The 20,573-nt window shown below is 41.6% G+C and overlaps 1 protein-coding gene across 9 annotated transcripts in view; it reads left to right on the top strand.

The window, feature by feature from the left end:
- Positions 1-20,573, top strand: part of ATXN1 (ataxin 1) — a 218,767-nt gene that overhangs the window by 44,917 nt on the left and 153,277 nt on the right. For 7 of the 9 annotated variants that reach the window (XM_065832247.2, XM_071804589.1, XM_071804587.1 and 4 more), the window contains one exon: positions 17,499-17,615. The exons of 1 other annotated variant lie outside the window; for it this stretch is intronic. The gene's annotated coding sequence lies outside the window, so the exon portion shown is untranslated. Of the gene's footprint in view, positions 1-15,891; positions 15,965-17,498; positions 17,616-20,573 lie in introns of those variants that run through there. One more of the 9 variants, XM_071804590.1, reaches the window with a different exon arrangement.

Genomic DNA, 20,573 nt, shown 5'->3' on the forward strand with positions numbered 1-20,573 from the left:
GTAAATGTGGTTCATTGAATTGGTATCAATAGTAGACAATTGGAGCTATACTGAAATTGACAAAACAGCGTTGAAATAGATTTTCTGAACTTCACCTGTCTACAGTGTTTTAGCTCATAGGAGTATTTAATGTGAGATTATTTGAGGCAGTAGTGCAGCCTCACAGGGCACTCCTTGCTTGCTATAGCTGCAAACTTGTCAGAGGACAAATTTAAACTGTGTATAATACTGTTTCTATCTGTATCCGTCACAATTCGTTTGAACTTCCATCAGGGTTGCTACATGGCACTGCAGAATAATTAACACAGTATGCATCAGCAGCATGTTCATTTGTGCTATATTCTGCCGGGAAGAAATCACCATGTAATCTCAAGGGCAGCAAGAGCTTCTGCTTTTGGACTCTTAATGCCTGTATTGGAACAACCCAGTAACTCACTGGCAATGAGTCTTTTTAAGTTTGTAGAGTTAAATAATTTTAAAATGTTGTGAAAAAATTCATCTTTCTTCCTACTTCATTTTACCAGGAGGGAGATTTGAATTATCTGTGTTAAAAAGCCCAGATCTCTTGGTATGGTATCGCTGGGGAAGTCCTTGCCACACAGTTTGTTGTGACAAGGGCTGGTGTTTCTTCTGAGTTGTGCTGCATCAGAAATGGGGACTCTTTAGTCATAGTTTTTCTTCCTTCTTGTAATTACACAGTTCTGAAGTCCTGCTCCTCTCCTTGGGTTGAAGGCCCTGAAGTTTTCACTGCTGCTGGTATGAGTCCTCATCTATGTCTTGTGTATTCAGCTAATGAGCAAGGAAAGAAAACCCATTAACTAGGCTAGTGCTTGGTCTTTGGTGTACATGATGTCTTTAAATTTAGAGTGCAAGTGTTGTAATGTAATTCCCAGATCAGAAGAAGAGCATTCCTAGTAGTATTTGTATGTCCAGTGCAATGAGATTATGAATCAATATGGTGGGTATTATATACGCATCATTTTAGATTCATTTCTGAATCAATAAGTCACATAGTCCTCGGAATATATGAATGCGAATATGTTATATGGACAAAGAAAGAAAATGTGATAGGGAGCCCTTCTAATTTATATTTAGATGGTGTGGCGATGAGCATGGGAAAAGCCTGAATTGGTCAGACTTGTACTAGTGTGAGTTTGCCATGTGGCCTTTCCCTTTCCTGTTCGCTCTTGCTTAATTCTAGAGGTTTTTTTCTTATTTCTTTTTCATTGCAGATGTATTTCTCTTCTCAGCATTTTGCTTACATTGTCAATATAGCAGTGTTTGTTCAGCTCAGACCAGGAGAGGTATTCGATTTTATAGCTGACATATGTTTACAGAGTCACCTTTCAGTCTCTGTGTTAGATTGCCATCCCTTATGAAAAACATCTCACAAGCAGCATAACCTGCTAGCTAAGAGATCTGGGATAAAACCATCTCTTTCTCTGAGTCCCTAGTATTAATAAAAGACAGATGGAGGCATCCACTGGGTCTTAGGTTATCACCTTTTCTGGAGCTTATATCAGTTATTTGAGATGTAAGAAACCTCCAAGACTGTATCTGGTTGAAGTTATCTAGTGGTCTACCGCTGTTGCTGAAGTGTGTAGCTTAGCTTGTGTGGATGGTTTTGAATGGATGGCCTTGAGCAACCTAATCTGCTGAAAGATGTCCCTGCCCACGGCAGGGGAGGGGTTGGAATAGATGATCTTTAACTGTTCTGTGATTCTGTGAATTTGTAAGATGTTTTTACTGCTCTTTTTCTCCAGTGCAAGGATCTCCTCTGCGTATCCTCAATAGTTACTCCTTTACTACTAGGAACAGAGGGTACTGTGTCTTTGAATGTTTTGACACTCATTGCTTTAAATTCTTGAGTCATGACTTACATAAGTCTCTTGACTAGGTCTCAGGTTGCTATTTAGAGGTGATGATATGTTTCTTGGGGAGATACTATGGAGTCAAGGAGCTTTGGGCATTGATTGTCTTGCTTGCTTTGACCTTTCCTCATGGTTTTTGGTACATCTTTGTATCAATAGTCATGCAAGACAAGAGGGAAGAAAATGGGTTCTTGGAAAATGTGTATCCTTAAATGCAGATGTAGACTCAGAAATAGTTATATTCAGATTTTAGATTTTGATCCTTATCAAAGTGCTTGAAAGAGAATGGAAAAATCACTAGGTATCTCCTGGTGAGCAGTCTCTTGAATATGAGACTATTCCTGTTAAGGTGCTCATATACGAAAGTAAGAAATGTAAGTCCAGGTATTCAGGTTTGAACACACTATATCTAACTTTATAAAAAGAGGAAGTGGAAAGAGGAAGAGTTAGGAGGTAAGGAACAAATAATACGGTGGTTTGTGGGGTAGCCTCAGATATTCAAAACCAGTTGCTCTAGGCTTAAACATATTCAGCTTTTTAAAATATCAACTTCCTGCAGCATTTTGACTTTTTGTCATGGTCTTCAGGCTACCCCTTCTTTACTGTTCTTTACAGTTCTGTAAGCTTGACAGCTAAGGGGGGAGAGGAAGAGAGAGTGAGCCTCACTTAGTCTCACATTGTCAAGAATGTGGTGGGAGAGGGAATGGGGGGAGAAAAATTTGTGAATAATACCATGAAAAAAATTCCAAAACTGGAACCACTCCAGACCATAGGAGATCCTGTAAAGTTTCATGCCTTGTTTGTGTAAGATGGTCAGAAGGTTATTTTTTTTTCTTGTCTCTGAAAGAAAGCTGACTCCAGACCTACTTGAAGTCTTGCGTGATTTGCTAAAAATCCTGGGAATTGGTAACAAAAATCCAGGGTGAATACAGTTAACTGTAGGTAGATTATTGTTTTGGCTCTCTGTCTTCATACTTCTGAACTTAATTCCATTAAAATGTGTCTTGTTAGACTTGTAAAATGTCTTTAGAATCTTCATAAGGTTTCTTGAAATTGTGTGTAGGACAATATTAGGATCCTGTTATTCATGGAAATGGTTTAGAATGTTTACAGTATGTAAACTGTGTGTATATGTATTAATCAGAAGGACAGAACACTACTCATCCAGAGTATTTTGCTTTGTTCAGCAGATTTCTTGTCAAGTAGGAGTGTGAATTTGGGACATGCTGTGACTTCCTGGTGATATTCTCTATTGCTTGTCATTGTGTACCTGTAGGACTCTTTGACTTGTGAGTGAAATATCATGTATTGTTGTAGGAGATGTTATGTTCAGTGTTTTAAGGACTCTGGAATGTACAAGCCCAATCTCTAACGTGTAGTTCCTTTCTGTTTATCATGATCGGAGCATTGGTCTCTGGTACTAAAACAACTTCCAGTTTTTTGATAGTAGTAGTGATCGTTGCTTGCCTTGCTACAAATCTGCTGAGTGAGTTTTTCAGGGATGAGATTTACTGCTTACTTCAGCAAGTTCTGCAAACAATATCTGACTTAATAATTTTGTTTTCTGCTTGTAATTATACATTAGTCTTTTTGGTAATGTCTTCAGAACTTCTCAGTTCATTATCAACTCTCAGAACATAATTTAAGGAATAATGTGTATCCTGACTGGTCATAATGAGGCTGAAATTCCATCTTGGGTTTCTGGTGTCATCACAGAACTGGGATGGAATTACAGCTTTAATTTATGTACTATGGGGGATACATTATTTATTACTGTGCATTAGAAAATGATTAATCTCTGCTTGTGTTGCAAGGCTATCCTACTGCTCTGAGTCCTCAGGAAGTGCTGAGACATTGTAGAACTTCTTGTGCGGATTACAGCTTCGTGAAGCTGCCAAAAGGACCATTGCATTATTCAAAAACTGCTAGAGGTGATGAAAATTTATGAAGCCACTATGGTGTTTTTCCGAACTAGTAGAATTCCTACAAGGCTTCAGTTGCTAAACCTGAGCGTTTCCTTACCTTTCATTCCTTTCAAGTGTTTCATTTCACCTAAAGCCATGATCAGATAAACAGGTTGAAGAGCACTGTGTTTTGAGGACCCTGATCCAGCAAAGCACTTTAACCAGAGTCAAGCTCCACTGAAGATAACAGAAATTAATCATGTGCTGAATTGGTCTGCTGAATCAGTTCTTTAATTTCTACTTCTTTGGCTGTTCATAAAACCTATTTCTTTCTTTGTCCTCTACTTCCCAGAATTATGTGTGCGTATGTGTGCATGGATGCATCCATGAATAGCAAAGCTACACTGGAACAACATGAGCTAATGGGAAACTGCTATAAAATGAACTGGCTCTTGCAGTTTTCATTCCAGTGGTGCTTTTTTTTTAAGTGGGTTTTGCTCTGATATTCTTCAATTTTTATAAGCATTTTGAATACTAGGAAAGTCAGCAATCAAGTTCTGGTGTGTAATTACTAGTACTGTGTAACTAGTTGTAATGTCCACAGTTACGGCTGTGATGAATTTGAGTCACAACATTCCTTCACAGCCAGTTTTCAATGGGCTTAAGCCTTTCTACAGGAATGGAGAATTTGTCTGGTTTTGTTTTACAGCCTGTGGACATGTGTTCGTACAGATACTTAGTACCAGCCACTACACCATGCAGCTGTTACCAACTAACATAACTAATTCATGCCTTTTCATAAAAATACTTCAGTATTTGGGGATGGGGGGTTGCAATTTTGCATTTGCAATGTCATGCCTCTGTTTGGGAAAAAAAAGACAAAAAAACCCCTAAAGGTTCATAGGAATTCTCAATAATAAGCCTTAGCAAAATATCTTCGAAGTACTCAGCGCTATTAGGTCTGAAGAAAAGAACTAGAGATTTGTAAAAGATCAAACAGATACAAATATCTTAAGAAAAGAAGTCACTGATGTAAATTAAGTGAATGCTTTATACTAGCACAAAAGTATTATAAAAAATTAAATACTACCACTTTCTAAAGTGGGATTTTTATCTAAGGGTCTGATGACATGTATAAACCACTCAAATTTCAGTCCTGTGGGTTATATTGTCACCAGAAGCTCTGACTAATGATACAGTATAGTCTTACAAAAGCCAGTTGGATACCATATAACTCTTAAGTGACTTCTTTTTGTTGTTTTATTATTGTTGTATGTTTAAGAAAACAGAGAATAGAGAACATCACAGTACCTACTGACTAAATGGACCTAGTGGAGCAGCGTTATCCTGGTTTTAATTTGAGTGACCATATTATAAATTGCAGACATGGAATCTAAAACCCCGTGACAAGGCTGATAATACTTGAGGTGTAAGAATCTTGAAGCTGGTGTAGAGGAAGACATACAAAACATGCCGGCAGCTCTCCCCCACGCAAAATTAAAATGATTGTCATTTTTGCAGGGAACACACCATGGGAATCAGAGTTAGAGACATCCACCCCTCTTCAGTTTGAGAGCTGAAGAGATGTCTGCAGTTTCTGTGCAGAATTTCAGCCCACTAGAGCTGTATAAATAGATCACTGGCACCGTACAGATCTGTGCGGGACCAATCACCGTCCCCTTCTGCATCACGAGGAGATGCAGAAGAGCAGTCCTCTGCGGCTACCTCTCCCATTCCTCTCATGTAGACCGGTTTGATTGGGACTTCCGGGGGCAGAAAGGCTTGTTCAGAAAGGCTCCTCTCTGCTCCGGAGGAGTCTGGCATGAGGGTTGTGCACATTTAGGCTAATGTTTTAAAGCCTTGTTTAGATCTGACATGGCATTTGTGCTAGCTTTCTGAATGAGTTGCAGCCTTGGGCGAATCCAGTGTCATGTGAGTCAAGATAGTGTATCACATCAGCAGAGAGGAAGCCAGCTGTTTAGCATTGGGGGAACTGTTTAATTGTGTTACGGTAGATACATGAGACTGAAATACTGAGCTGTGTGGATTTTGTACGCACACTGTAGTTTTGCACTTTTCTGCTTGCCAGTTTTGGGTAGGGAGGGGCTTCTCTCAAAGTATGATAGCAGAGATAGAAATGAGGATGAATGTACAAGTTTAAGGGTAGATTTTTCAAGGTCCGTAAGTTGCCTGTCTCTCCTGGTGGTTGTAGGGCAAATTATATTGAACCCTTGCTGTCCAAAAGAGTGGCAGCCAAGGGTGACACCCCGGATGTACTTTTCTGCATGCGAAGGACCAAATCCTCAGTGCTCCTCTCTGTGAGGTTTGTAGGCTCAAAAGCAAACTGGAGGAGAGGGAAGAAAAAGAATGACAGTAGGTTTTAACATAGGTTTGGGACCCAGTACCTTTTTGGCATAGATGCTCAACTCTGGGAAATGAGTCTGAAGGTAGCACTGTTGTACACCTGGGAAAATGTGCCAGTCGCTCCTTCCTCTGCAAGCGCTTCCCGCTCACCTTGCCTGCAGTGGGAAGCTGGAGAGACATGACTCTGCTCACTGGTGCAGGGTTAGAGCCAGGTCCAAGCTTTGTTCTTCAGACCGTGAGCTGCTTTATCATCCAAGTTTTCTTTTAAGATCAGTAAAGATTGAGTAGTCTCATTGTGCTGTGCCGACACTTGGGGCTGGGTTGTGCCTGCCTTGGTCTACTGCGTGAGCTTGTGGAGTTGTGTAATTGCAAGTTTACTGTCATGCAATGAATGACTGATGGCATAATTTGTATTTTCAAAATACATAAGCATCTCAAACTAATCAGGTGGTGCGGTAAATATTTCCAGGAGATAAAAACAAAGTATTAGGGCAGGGAACAGAGTTATAAATTTCCTTTAATGAGCTGCATATTGTTTGATCATGTTTTTTCATATACATGAGCTTCTGCATGCCAAATTCTAGTAATAATTGGCAGCTACTCCACAGTCCTGGAGAAATAATACTATAAATACTAGAAACAGTAAAATGAGTGGATGTGTCAGTTTGCCTTTCAGCCTACTGTGACTAACAGGTGATTAGTACAAATAGTATTAATAGAAGGCCCGTTTATCCTTTCTTCTTGCTCCTGTAAATACAAAGAGAGGGCGAACTGGGGGAACAGAGGGGCCACGTTCAGGGCCTTCAGGCGGTTCTGGCTGTGTTTAACTTGCAAATCTGAGCAGTCCTGCTCACTTCCTGAAGCCCCTGCAGTTAAACACGTAAATGGTTTGGGGCCTGAAAGAACCTCCTTGGCTCATTCTTTCGAGTTTGCAGTAAAGCCTTATGAAGCAGGAAAAACCCCAAATTACAAGTCTTTTCCTGCTTGCAGTGGGTGGCCTGTGATGTTGATGGGATGTGAAGTGGAGGGAATCCATGTCCATTTGTTCATGTATGCCAGTAATCTTCAAAGATGCATCAAATTAAAATATCTCATGTTTCTGTGTGCAGATCAGCTGTCATTATTTTTCAAAGGCACAAAATTTAAATAGCAAATATTAATTTAAGGAAGTTTTTAAGATACGTGGAAAGCACTCACGTGTGCTGAAAAGAACACTCAAATGGGAGTGAAAGATTTTTCTTTTTTAATTAAAGATTTTTCTGTAGTAAAAACATGTCAGTGCTCGGTGAAAATCATACTCATTGAAACTTGGGAGAACAGGGGGAACAGTTCAGTCTTTCACCATGAAGAACAGTTTGTTTTTAATGATAATGAGAAGATCCCAGTGATAACTGCAAAGGCCTAGGAAAGCAGTATAGTCATGGGTAGATGAAATCTTTCTATAGAGTTTGGATGTATTTCTGAAAATGCTGTGCTGCAAATCTTTGGGCTCGATGCTGCTCACTTGTATGCAATGGAAGGGTGATTCCCACTGAGGAGGGGATTCTAGGCTGAAATTGGATGGGTTGTCATATAGATTCACATAAGACTAAAGGAGCATAATGGCCTTTGTCGATTTTCAAAGTATCTTAATTTTTGCTTAAAACCTTAAGTTGATTCATCTGCTTTATATTGTATTAAAATATATACCTGTATGTTGGGGCACATGCATTTTAGCATAAAATGCAAGTCCACATACTAGTACAAGGGGCTTGTGTTTGTAGCTTTTTAGACATTGCTTTACTTCTTTTAAAGCAATTGTGTAATGATCACTGGCTTTCTTTTAGTAATACACCAGTTACTGAAAGCGGGATGTTGTCTATTTTGCCCATTTGCAAGAAAGTTGTGCAGTTGGTTTCCTTGCAAACCTCAGTCATCCTGCAGAGCCTTGTGAAGTGTTACTTGGCTTTTCTGCAGGATGGTGGTGATAGGAAAGTTACGTGGTGTTGCATTCACTAGCTGTAGACACCAAAGGGAAACTCCGGGTATAAGATTGAGGAATGTTGGAAAAGATGGTATAATATTAAAATTGAAACTTGTTGGTGCTGGAAAAAGAAACTGAGTGCTAGCTTTGTCATGACAAATATTTGCAGGTTGAAAGCAGTTTCATCCTAGGTCTGAATAAATGCTGGAGAGATAAGACTGCACTGCAGCCTGTGTTATTTCATGTGTGCGTACATAGAGAGGCACAATATCCAAAATAAACTAGAGGGTTTCTTATTTTATTTTTTGTCTCTTTACGGACCCTGTTCACCGAAGTTAATAAGACATAAGTAGCCATATGCAACATTGTGAATGTTCCATAAACCTAACTTAGCTCGAACTTAACTTTGTTCCTGATGTTGTCATTATCTATCTTATATTGTGAATCATAGTAAGGAAAAATAACCTTGTTTCGATCCTCCAGGGGAAAACCCCTTTCTCTATCTCACTTCTGCCCAAAAACCCCAGACACCTACTTGTCCTGTGTCATCTGAAGCAAATTTGAGTCTGTTATCTGTACTTAAATCTACAGATACACTTTTCCTGTCTTGCTTAGGAACAAAATGTTGTCCCAGTTTCTGTAGTTGCAATTTAGTAATATCACAAACAAGTTAGTAGTAAACTGAATATGTTAAAGAAATGGAACAGTGGAAAGATTACAGTTTAATTCCTTAGAAAATAATGCCTAATATTATTCATAAGCAGAATGCGATTCACAGTAAGTAGAAGTAAAGCTATATTTCAAACCATCGTAAGTGGAATAAACCTCCCTGGGTAAGACTATGCTTGGATTTGATACTAATGAATCTTGCAGAACTGGCACTGCAGTTCTGAGTTTTAACATCAGATCCATTTGTTTACCTTTTTTGCCGGTTCCACATAATTTTTCATGGGCCAAGGTGGATATTTTAGTTTGTGTTCTTTCTGGAGCATGCTATCTCTCCCAGTCTCCTTGCAGTAACAATGGAATCCACTGGCCAGCTCCAGCTAAATTGAACAGATGGATCGAGATCATGAAACTCCTAGCAGGTTTATCAAACAGGCAGTTGGATATAGGACAAAGACAGAAATTAGTGACCTTTCTAAAGGAAAGGCTCACCCGTGTTATCACAGATGTGACAGCTCACCGGGGTGCGAGCAGTTGCGAGTGCTCCCAGAGAAGGGCTGGCTGTGGTCACTTACTGTGCTGCTCGCTGTGCATGGGGTCACCTACCTGTGAGAGGCAAAGCCACCAGAAACCAGCCTTTGTGGACTCCTCTGCTTATGGGACTACTTGGTCTTTTAAAGAGGGAGAAAATACGAACTCCTTTTACTTCTCCTGCGCTTTCCTAATAAATGTCGTATTTTTATGTTTCCAGCTTCCCTCTGCTCTAAACCAGCAGCACATTCACTCTTGTTTCCCATGTTGTGCGGAAGGCAAATGCAGCCTGACAAAGTGATGTGACCAGGGCTGTGTGGGAGGCATAATGTGGTTCTGGCCTGTGCAGCTGAGCTGGGAGGTTAGAGCCCAGCCTGCAGTACCACTTGCTTTTTCTGTCCTGTGTGTTGTAGAATCACTAGTGAATGCGATGCAAACACACAGATCAGGTATTACAGGTCCTAGACCTTCTCAGATGGCTTTCAAAAATGCAAGACAAGGAGTTAGGCACAAAACTGCACTGTCTTAAAAATTAACCTCATTAGAAACCATGCCTCTGCCTGGTTTAACGCATAGAAACAATTGTCTTTAAAGGAAACAAACACAGATCCACGATGCTTTGAAGACAGAGGACAAACAGCATGGTAGCAGTCGTGACAGGGGGCCAGCTTCCCCTACAGACTTTGACTTTTTCATTCATGAAAATAGGCAGTGGTGGTAAAGTGAGACTGGATTTTACACATACTTCTTTGCGCTTGGGCGTCCTGCTCGCAGAGAGCTTGCAGTCCTCTCCTGCGTGGAGGGCTAGTGGAAAGCGCATGAAGGAAGAGAGAAGTTTTCAGGAAGTATTTGAGTACTAGGAAGGCATTTCACTTGGCCTTGGCCAGGTCCTCAGTGCAGTGGTCAATGTCATTCTTGCTCACAAATTTGCTACCGGGTCCAGAACTGTTTAATGAAATTGGAACAGTTGGTTTCCTGCACCTGGAGCACAGGGAGGTTTCCATCATAAGGTATTTTGTAGCAACTTCCAGTGAAGTTCTTTGAGTGTTACACTCTTGTTACTGCTGAATACAGACAGCTTATGAGGAAAAGATCCTTTTCCCCTTCCTGATAATGTTTTCAACAAATGTGATGGCTTGTATAGGCAGATGGCTTCTAGCCAGTGGCCTACAGACCTCCATGTGGCCTGCAAACCTCCATAGGCTCAGCAGGTACTTCTTAACAGGTGGCAAATGGTAACTGAGAAATTTAGACATCATGTCATACGATTCTTAGCTTTTCTTGCACTGAAAAAAAGGTGTGATGACTGTCATTACATGATTGAGTTATGAGAAATTTAAAGATATTTGGTCTTTTTAATGATATTTGGAAAGAGAACATAAGACCCGCTGTGAGAAAAAATACCAGGGGATATTTGACAAGCTCAGATGACAACACAGTCACCTTAAAAAAGTACTACTGCCTAAAATTTTCTGCTGGCTGTTTTTATTACTAATGCCTAAAGTTTGTAATTTTTCACGGAGTTTAGTGGGGGAAAGGTAGTACTTTTTATGTCTTTTTATTCGGTTTGTTTTGCCTTTTCCCTTCTATAACCATTCTTTACTATTTTGGTGCGAGACGAAGAGCAAGTATTTTAGAGAGCAGAAGAACTCATTGTAAAACTACAGAAATTAGGTTAGTTATTGTAGCTGAAACTACTTTGATCTATTCTCTCTGTTCACCTCAAGATGCCCTTGCTGCTGTCACTATTACACTGTTGCAATATTACAAAAGAATATAATAATATCATTATCTGGTGGCATAAAGATGAATAACAGCAGAATATATATTTTTTTTAAATGATTATGCCCACATTAGCAAGTAGTGTGTACCAACTGTAGAGTATTTGTATAGTGAAAAACTTGGTGCTGGGATCCTGAGGTTCACACCAGGCACATTTCAGGGTTCTTTTCCTTCTGAGCAGTCTGGTGCTACTGAGTGCCTGCTCTGGAGAACATAATGGTTCTAGTTTAGTTCCTCCCAAGGCGGATTCAGTTCACTTGCTCCAGGACCATCCCACAGTGCAATTAAAAGCCCAGGCAAGGTGGATTATCTGGAGACTTGCTTCAAAAGCTGCATCCCTGATGTGAACAAAAGTGCTAAGGTAGCTGTGGCCTATAGGGACCTTGTAGGATGAAGGGATGGAAAGAAAGGCAAATTTCAGCGATCTCATCTTGTAGTTGTATCTGTTAGTAAAACACATTTCATAATTTTTCTTTCTTAATGTTCTTTCTTCCCTTTTCTTTGTAGTTATTGCTGAAAGGGGAAGGTTGGTGTGAGTACGCATCAGAGAAGGAAGGCTGTTTTGAGAAGTTAGAAAGAAATCTTCTACCGAAAGAAGGATCGTATCTTCTTTAAGGAGCTTATATAATGCCAAGTGTATGTTAGATGCTTAACCGGTAATGACCCATGTCTAGCAGTTTGTGCTTGACTTGCTGACTGGAGACAGTACTTATGCCCTTGAATTAAAGAGGGTGGGCAATGAATTGAGGCAGTTATTGTGAGACACTGGCTAGGCGTCCTTTATTTCAAGGTGTGTAGGCTCTTTTTGGTGTATGTCCTGAGGCAGAGAAGGAACATACGGTATGGTGAGATGCAGTGTCATATTATTGCTAGCATGACTTGAAAAATATATGATGTTACCTTAGAGAGTAGGTGTGAGAGCCAGTCTGGCAGATGTGACAGTCCTGCTTTCTGGATCTGACAGCTGACAGCCCAGAGAGCCTACTACCAAACCTCATATTTGCCAAAATGCTCATGTTATGATTTGTGCTGAAGAAGTAAGAGTAGAAACAACAGAATCAGTGGTACAACTTTAAAAAAAAAAAAAAAAGTCTGGAGAAGTAGATTTACATAAAAGCTTCATCTTTCTCAGTGTCCTGTCTCCTTGATTGGAAGAGTAAATTTGGCTACAAAAGTCAAATAGCTTTTCTAGCCAACCAGTCCACTGGATCCAGGCAGAGGACAACATTTCTTCTGCTGCCTGGGAGATTATGGTTGCTGGCCAAGCTGCTGGCATAGTCCTGCTGATCTCAAAAAATAAAACCAAACTACAGTGGTGCCGAGCTGGTTGTGACTTAGTCAGATTTTTGTTCTAAAAAAAGCTTATGGTGAGGCCTCCAAAGTTTCCTGCAACAAAGGTCACCACAGGTTTTTGCTGAAGTGTCCTGTACTATGTGGTGCTGGAGATAAGTACAAGGAATATTGATTGTTCGTTCTTTATAACAGCAAACAACTACATCTCAAAGTGCAACCTTGTATAGCTAGAAGGTAGTTGAGCTGAGTAAGTAAGCAGAAGGTAACAGGAAAAAAATAGCAGACTCATCTCTCCCAAAAGACATGAAATTTCATCTCTTTTTCTAGAGCCCTTCATTTGAAGAACCCAGAATGTATCTGCACATTGCAAATCATGCCATACTGCATTTTCTTAACATCTCTTTCTGAACTATACAAGCCCTTTAGCAGAGAGACGCTCGCAGCTGCTGCTTTTCTTGGGCAGAACACTGAAGTTTTACAGAAGGAAGTTACTGTCCAGACTGGCTTGGCCATCGAGAGTCTGGGTGGAGGGTATTCAGCTTCATCTCTTGGGACTTCTAGTTCTCCTGGGAAGCAGAGGACAATTGTGCCTTGGTGAGGGCAGGTGGCTGTGTGGCAGGGTCACCTGCCATGGGAGGGAGCTGCTGGCTTGCACTGCGGTCAGTCTCTCAGACCTGTGTGCTGTGCTCAGATGCTGAGATATGGAGGCACTTAAGAGGGTGCCAGGTGAGTCTGAGGTCAGCGCCTGGTGAGGCCGGTGTGATTACGACTTGGAAAGACCTAACACCCCTCTGGGCAAGCCGGAGAGTGTGGCTCTGTGTCACCTTTTAATGATAAACGGGCTGACATGAGGCATAGGGGTAGGGAGTGAGTGCTGGCAGTCCTTGCTCCAAAAATCGTTTGATGTAGTCACTCTTGGCTACTAAGAAAAGAGGGGAGTTTATGGTGTTTGTGTTTATGAGCAGAAGGCAAGAAAAAGAGTAAATACCAAGTGGGAACATGTGCCTGAGCCTGCCACATCCTTGGCAGGGGCAAGGGAGGGCAGCAGGCCCATTTCTGCACGACTGGGGAAATGAGTCCCTGTCCCCATGATGGGCTGCTGTGCAGAGAACCCAGTGCTGCTGTTTGTACGTCCTTCCTAGCTAGTCTCAAAATGAGATTGCATTTTAGCACTCCGCTTTGATCTGGTCTTGGCCCTGTCTTGTCACATATGGTAGTACCACGGTGGTTTAGTCCAGGGCCACCCCAGAACTGCTTGCCCTGGGGATGGTGAGGGAGACTGGCAGCCCCACCAGCTGCCCAGGCTTGAAGGTGGGCAAACCTGCCCCAAATCCAACAGTATAAGCAGTCTTTCGATGTAGTTTGTCCTGTGGTTTTATTTTTTTTCTTTACTTGATTCTTTGTTTCCACTGGGCTTTTTCATGGACTTTGACTGGAATCAAGTCACAATAACATAATGAATATAAAAGTTGACTAGAACGGAAAATCAGCTCAGTGTGTTCAGCTCCATTAGCACTTTGAGAGAGGCACCACTGCGAAATGAAGGAAGACTGGGGGGAAAGAGGGATTCCACTGGTGACATTTTATCAGGCTGCTATTGTCGTGATGTTTGAGGTTTTATTTTCTTGAAAAGCAAAATATTTCAGCCTTCTGAGTGCATACCAGCACAACACCTGTTGCATTCTTATGGCTCCGAAGCCAGCAGGCAGACAAAAAGACCTTGTGATTTTTGTCCAGTCTTGTAGCTTTTGAGGGAAGTACCACATTTTGAGGAGACGTGCTGATCGAGCATCATTTAATTCTTGGGGGTTAGTAGTACAGCATGCTGCAGGTGTGATGTGCTGCTGTTTTCAAGGGACCTTGGCTGAATTCAGCTGCTTTGCAGCTGGCAGGGTTAATGTTACTTGTATGGGAGGAGGAAGGGAGATTTTTATTTCATTTAGCTCTGCTGAGGGCTAGAGAAGCCAAGCACTGCCTCATTTATGGCACTGGGAAAAATGAAAGAGCTAACAAAATGCTCCTGTAATTTGTTTGAAGTTGCATTCATTTCTCCAGAAGGGGGAGAGTGGATGCTGTGAGGAATGTGTCTAATTCAGGACTGTCCTTCCTCCTTGACTTGAGTCCAGACACTACAGAGAAAAATCAAGACATTTAGAAATGAGCTGTCAAATCTACTCATATGTGATCTTGCCAAGTCCAGCATATTTGACTGTTGAGTGAGGCTTTGTATGTGTGACTGAGTAGTTCTGTATTGAGTTCACAGTTGTTTTTGAAACCATTCAGGTTACTGAGCAAATACCAGAAATGCACAGAGGTGCAAGCCACGAGTAGATAGGGTCTGCAGGAAGAGCACACGTGCATATGCCAGACGTGCCACTGCTTTCTGATCATGAAATTTGGCTCACGTAGGAAAAAAAAAAAAAAGCAGAACCAGTTTGGTTATAAGTATGTTTCTTACACTGGATCTTTAGTGTTTTATCATCTGCTATATAAATTGCTACCTTTTTTTTAGAAAATCAAACATTTCCTTCATTACAGTTAAATATATTTTCATTTGGCAAACCTTCGTTTGCTGCTCCTGTTTCTAGAAGGATCAGATGGGTAATGGAAGCTGTACAGCAAATTAATGTATGCTACTCGAGATAGTAAAATGCAGGGCTACAATAGGCCTTTTTTTCAGCAGCTGTAAAGCTGTTATGTCACTACAGTGAATCCATTCAGTCTCCCCCACGCTTGCTGGGAGCACCCAGGAGAAGGGAGTCGTACTACTGAAATGACTATCCAGCAAAACAATCTGAGGGACGGGCTGGTGACTCACTCCTTGTTTTGTTTCACAGGGTCTTTTTCTGCGGATGTGAAGTTTCAGTCCCACATGAGTTAAGAGATCTTTAACTTTGTCCACGTTACCAGATTATCCATTAAATCAGCGTGGGTGTTGCATTCCTCATGTCAGCCCTCCGAAATGGGGGAATACTGTTATTTTTGCTGTAGAGGAAAGGGAAACTGAGGCACAGGAAAATTTGGGTTAAGTGACAATGTGCATTAATAGCCAAACTTCAGTTGCCCCTTTAGTTGCACCATAGAAGCTTGAGTGTCATTCAGAGCTATTTCAGCCCTTCAGGAAGTGTTGTGTAGCATTTGCCCATAGGTCATGCAAAAAGCCTAGAGAATAGCTGGGAATCTGTCCCCCAAACGACATTGTTTGTCTCTTTAAACAGAGCATTAAAAATCTAAGTATGTAAGTGAGAACAGGAGGAATTTATGCTGATTTTGATTTTAAAATAGAATCCCTGGGCACCTTGTATTTGAGTCAGGGAAAAAAAATGAGAGGCAGAACCTAGTTGATTCAGCAGGGTGACACTCCATAAAATAATCCCTTTAACACTTTTGCTTAAATTAAGAATGGTTCCTAGGTGGCATGAGTCATGGATGGAGTGTCCTCATTTCACGTTGAACTTCCAGCCTTCGGTGGATTTGTGTCACTGCTTCAGAGGGCTATGCCCTCTTCCTGCAAGTCTGCAGGCTTGGCTGTTGCAACCTTTATTCACGTGGAGTGAGAGCAGGCTCCTCGAAGCAGGCAGCAACACCATGTAAGTGAGAACAAGCACGGTGGAGTGGGGGAGCAGGGTCATTTAAATGGAGTATTGTGGATTTGTTTCTACTGTGGGCAACTTTGGGCAGTGGTGACGTAGGCACAGCCTCTGTGCACGTGTCAAGGGAAGCCCATTTTCCCCTTTATTTGTGTGTTGGTCTTTGCTCTGAGTTTTGCGTTGTGTTTTTTTCCGGTGGGGTGTGTAGGAATAAACTGTGATGTAGAAAGCTGTACTTTCTGGATTTCTGATCGCTTTTGGAAAAGTTGTATTTTCTGAAGTACCTACAGCGACAGAAGCCTGTGGATAGTGTCTCTCTTTCTTAAAAGCAATGGAACTTATTATTCAGAGCCGTCTGTCTGTCCTAACAGAGGAAGAAAACCAAAGCAGGCTGGCTTACATGTACGCAAGATCAAATCTTGCTCTTTGCCATGTTGTCAAAGTTTGTTGGCTTCAGTGGCGATAGTCACAGGTGTAGCCCTGGGAATGATTTGCCTTTCAGGCTTTTTACAGTGCAGGAATGAATATAGTTGTTGATCCTCAAAATTGTTTGTAGAGAAATAACTGGGATGCCTGTAATCCGGAGGGGCCGCGCAAATGCCAGACTGCTCTCTCAGAGGGAAAGTGAACTCTGCGCTGGCTGGCAGCGTTTGCTTCTGGTAGCCAGGGGATTTTCCTGCTGCCAGAGCCTGATTTTGGAGGCTTCTGTGCCTGACCAGCTCCTGGCCTGCCTTGCTGCAGGTATGGGAGAGGGAGGAGGGCGAAACAGGGGGGTGGTGAGAAAGTGTTGTGGTGGCAGCACTAGCTGAAAATTTGAAACCCTTCAGACCTTTTTTGGCGATGGTGGAGAATGTCAAAATTGATTGTGTTAGAGGCCTGCCAGTTTCTCTTACTCATTGGCCTGGTCGCTCCTCCTCCCTTCCTTCCTCTCTCCTCAGCTGGGCTGGGTTTTGTGGTGCTAACGCCGTGTTGCTGCTCCAGCACGGCTACTACTTCCTCCATGCTGCTACTACAGAAATACTACAGTAACTCAGTGAAGATTTAGGGAGTTGGCCGTATACATATTATTAGTGGTAATAAGAGTGGTAGTAATGATAATCAAATCGATGATTGCTCCCCCGTTTAACAGTTTGATACTTTACACAATGATTTTTCTTCTGATTTCTATCTCAGGGCTTTCTTCGCTTCTCACCTTCATAAATTTGTAGAATCTGATATATACTGGATTGTGCGTTTAAATGAATGCTTTGTAGTGTGCTGTCATGCAGATTTTAAAAATAACATGTTTTCGAGTGGTCTAAAATAGTTGGGATTTGGTGTTTGTTTTTGTTGTGGGTTTTTTGTGTGTTTTTTTTTTTTAAGTACAACCCACAGAAGAGTGTTCATGCTGCTTCTGCTGGGGAGAGTTATCACACTTGCTTTAAATAATGAAATATACATTGCAGAAAGGTCAGGGATTTCCCCTGAGCCACCCACCAATCACTTGAACTGACATTTTCATTCTGAGTGTTTTCTTGTTTTGTTTTTGTTTAAGATCCTGGAGCACAGGGAAAGAGTTTTAATGCAAAACATCAGAAAAAGGCTGCAACATCTCCTGTGAGAGAGGGGGAAAAAGATTTACAATTGCATGTTGGAAAACTCATGATTTGAGGTAAGTGATTGGAGGGTCTCATCATAAGTTACAGTCAGTTTGTAATTAAATTAATCATTATTTACCTCAGACTGTCGTGATATTTCTGTCAAAAGCAATAAAAGCAGATGGGAGAGGGAAGGAGAGAACTTTAATAGCAAACCCAGAAACAGCAGTAAAAATATGTAATGCACTTACTTTTTGAAAATGGGCCCCATGAGGTCCAATTCTGAAAACAGGCAATCATTCTAACATTTATAAGGGTTAAACTCTGTTTAAATTAATGAGACTGTTCTCCCTGAAAGTTAGGTATGTGCCTGAATATTTCCAAATTTGGAATCTCTATCATATGGCAACTCTGCAGAAGAAAGCTATTGAAGAATGTACAACGCACAGCCACAAAAATGCATATACAAGTCTCTTACTGTTGGTGATAATGTCATGAGTAATCTGATTTTACAGCATTCTTAACTGATATTTTTGTATTAAATACACAGTTCTCATTTTTATGTTTAAGCACCTCATTGAAATACCAAAGTGCTTAACAGAGCCTGTAAATTCTACAGCAGCTTTAGTAATACGTCCGCCTTAATTGCTTCATCAGTGTGTCTTGAACAAGTAGAATTAAATGTATAAAGAAAGTAATGACCCCTTTCATAACAAGAGTTGCAAATTACGCTTGGATATTTGAATAGCAGCCGAACTAAGAGTTACCTGATGAGGCCAAATTGTGCTGTCCTGACTTTGTTTTAAATAAAGGCCGTTGTGAGTTGCAGGGAAAAGCTCACCTTTTCCCTCCAGTCTTCATTTTTTTTTGTTTTCATCACTCATTAGGAAAGAATGACCTCCGAGTCTTTTTTGTCTAGTAAAGAGAAAACGTGACAGTTGTAAAACTTAGAACCACTGAAGTTGCTGCATAAATGAAACCTAAAAACCACCAGTCTCTTTCTTAAATAAAAAAAAAATCAACGTATTTACTCTGTTCTCTCCCATAAGTGTGCTGAAGGAGACAAAATTACTGTAAGAAACTTGCAGAATCAAAAAGACCCACATAAAGAAGCAGGGGATACAGTCCCATAAACCTGCAGAATATCAAAACCCTGGGGCTGGTGGCATTTGCAGACATTTGTTGCTTACCAGGTTTCAGAAGAGAGGAGAGCATAGCTGGCCCCTGGTGACTGCTCTGTATTTGCTTTGTAGGAACAGAGCTATTAAGTTTCTTTTGAAATCAACGGGCTCGCTGCAGGGAGCTAAATATTTCCTTTCTGGTCAGTGGACAAGAGCCATTTCTTGGGAAATTGTAATAGTCCTGTAGGCATTTGTACTGATTTATCCTAAAAGTTCCAAACTTTTACAGATCAGCATAGCCAACTCCTTTGTCTGTGCAGGTCTTGCTCTAGGGACTGTGAGCCCAAACAGGAATACAAGACTCTTTCAGTAGGAATCTGAGGTGATTTCTATAGTTGTGAAATGAGGCATTAATGCAAATCTGTTTGAAACTGCTGCTGTACAGCCTTCAGGGGCTCTGGTCCTTACCCTCCCCTCTCTGCATCCACCCCTGTGGTTCAGGTGGGGAAATACTTTCCTCTCTGGAGCGAGCCCTTATCCAGGTGTAGAGTGACAGTCCTGGCCAAACGGGTGGGAGATAGAGAGGTGCCCCACAGTGACCCACATGTGATCGCGCTCAGCCCACCTCTGCTTTCTCTCCATCCCACTCTCCTGGTGGCACGCGTTCCTTTTCAGCTCTGTAGAGCATAAATCAAAATACTTTTATTCCTGTCTTTTTTCATTGACGTCAGACAAGGATAACGCGTGTGATTTTCCTTTCACAGCTGCCTTCTTGTTGCTCTCTGAGGAGGTGCGTGTTGAAGTTCAGGGGAAGGTATCTTTGTAGCATCTCTGTGGCCTTTATAATAATTTGATCAGCTCTCTGCAGTCACAAAATTGTTGAATCTTGTTTAGTTTTCTTTGTATTGGAGGGTGCAGGAGCTCATTGGCTGATCATTAAAGAAAGGGAGATTTCCTTGGTGGCAAGAGAAGCTTTTTAATATCTGTTAAATTGTACCGCTACTCCTGCCCTTTCTTGATTTTTTTTTTTTTTTAATGCCTCCTTTTATATGCCTGGGGAAGGTCCTGTGATGTGTGCCAGGGAGTTATGTGGGCGCTGAGCTGAGCGGGCAGAGGGACTGACTTTCTCTTGCCTTGTATTTTTCGCAGGGAGTGAATATGGGGGACTGAGCCTGCCTGGGTTAAACACATGCCTGTTATATTTTGCCTTTCTCTGCTCTTCTTTCAGCTGTCAGCATGCCATGTTCAGACGGCAGTGATCAGTCACAAATTGTCCCTTGCCCATGCTCTTCAGCTCTTCTAAAGCATTAGTTTAGTGGAGTTCTTCAACAAAGATGGCACTGGTTCAAATGTTTCTTTTTCTTTTCTTTTTTTTTTTTTTCCTTTCTTCCCTCTGGCTAATGGAAAAAGAGGTTGTTTGTTTGTTTGTTTGTGTTTTCTCCTCAAGTCAGCTGCATTAGTTCCCAAAGCAACTTGTGTTAAGTGGAAATGAGGCTTTGATAATATGTTTGCTTGCTGGAGACTCGCTTAGATTTTTTTCTTCCCCCCCGCCCCACCCAGTATATGGATCTTTTCAGCGGGGCGCCTCTATTGTGAATCAGAAAGAAAGTGCACGGGCTGCCAGGCACATAATGGAATTGTTCATTTGTTTCTGTAAGTATGTGTGAGCCTTTGTAAAGAGGAGGCGGTAGGGGCAGAGAGTGGAGACCTGCGCTGCAGGGAACCGGGAGTGTGCAGTGGCACAGCCTGGGGCACCGTTGCGGTGGCATGTGGCTGTGCCCACTCTGCTCAGCGCTGGTGGGCATTACCTGGGGTTTGTGCTGCTTAGCACATCATGTGAAAATGGGTGAAGCTTAGGTGGCCATTGACTATGCTGGCTGTAAACCGCATAAGGCAAAATGTTGGAAAAAC

Source organism: Patagioenas fasciata, chromosome 2 (assembly GCF_037038585.1).
Source record: "Patagioenas fasciata isolate bPatFas1 chromosome 2, bPatFas1.hap1, whole genome shotgun sequence".
Lineage (NCBI taxonomy): Eukaryota > Metazoa > Chordata > Aves > Columbiformes > Columbidae > Patagioenas > Patagioenas fasciata.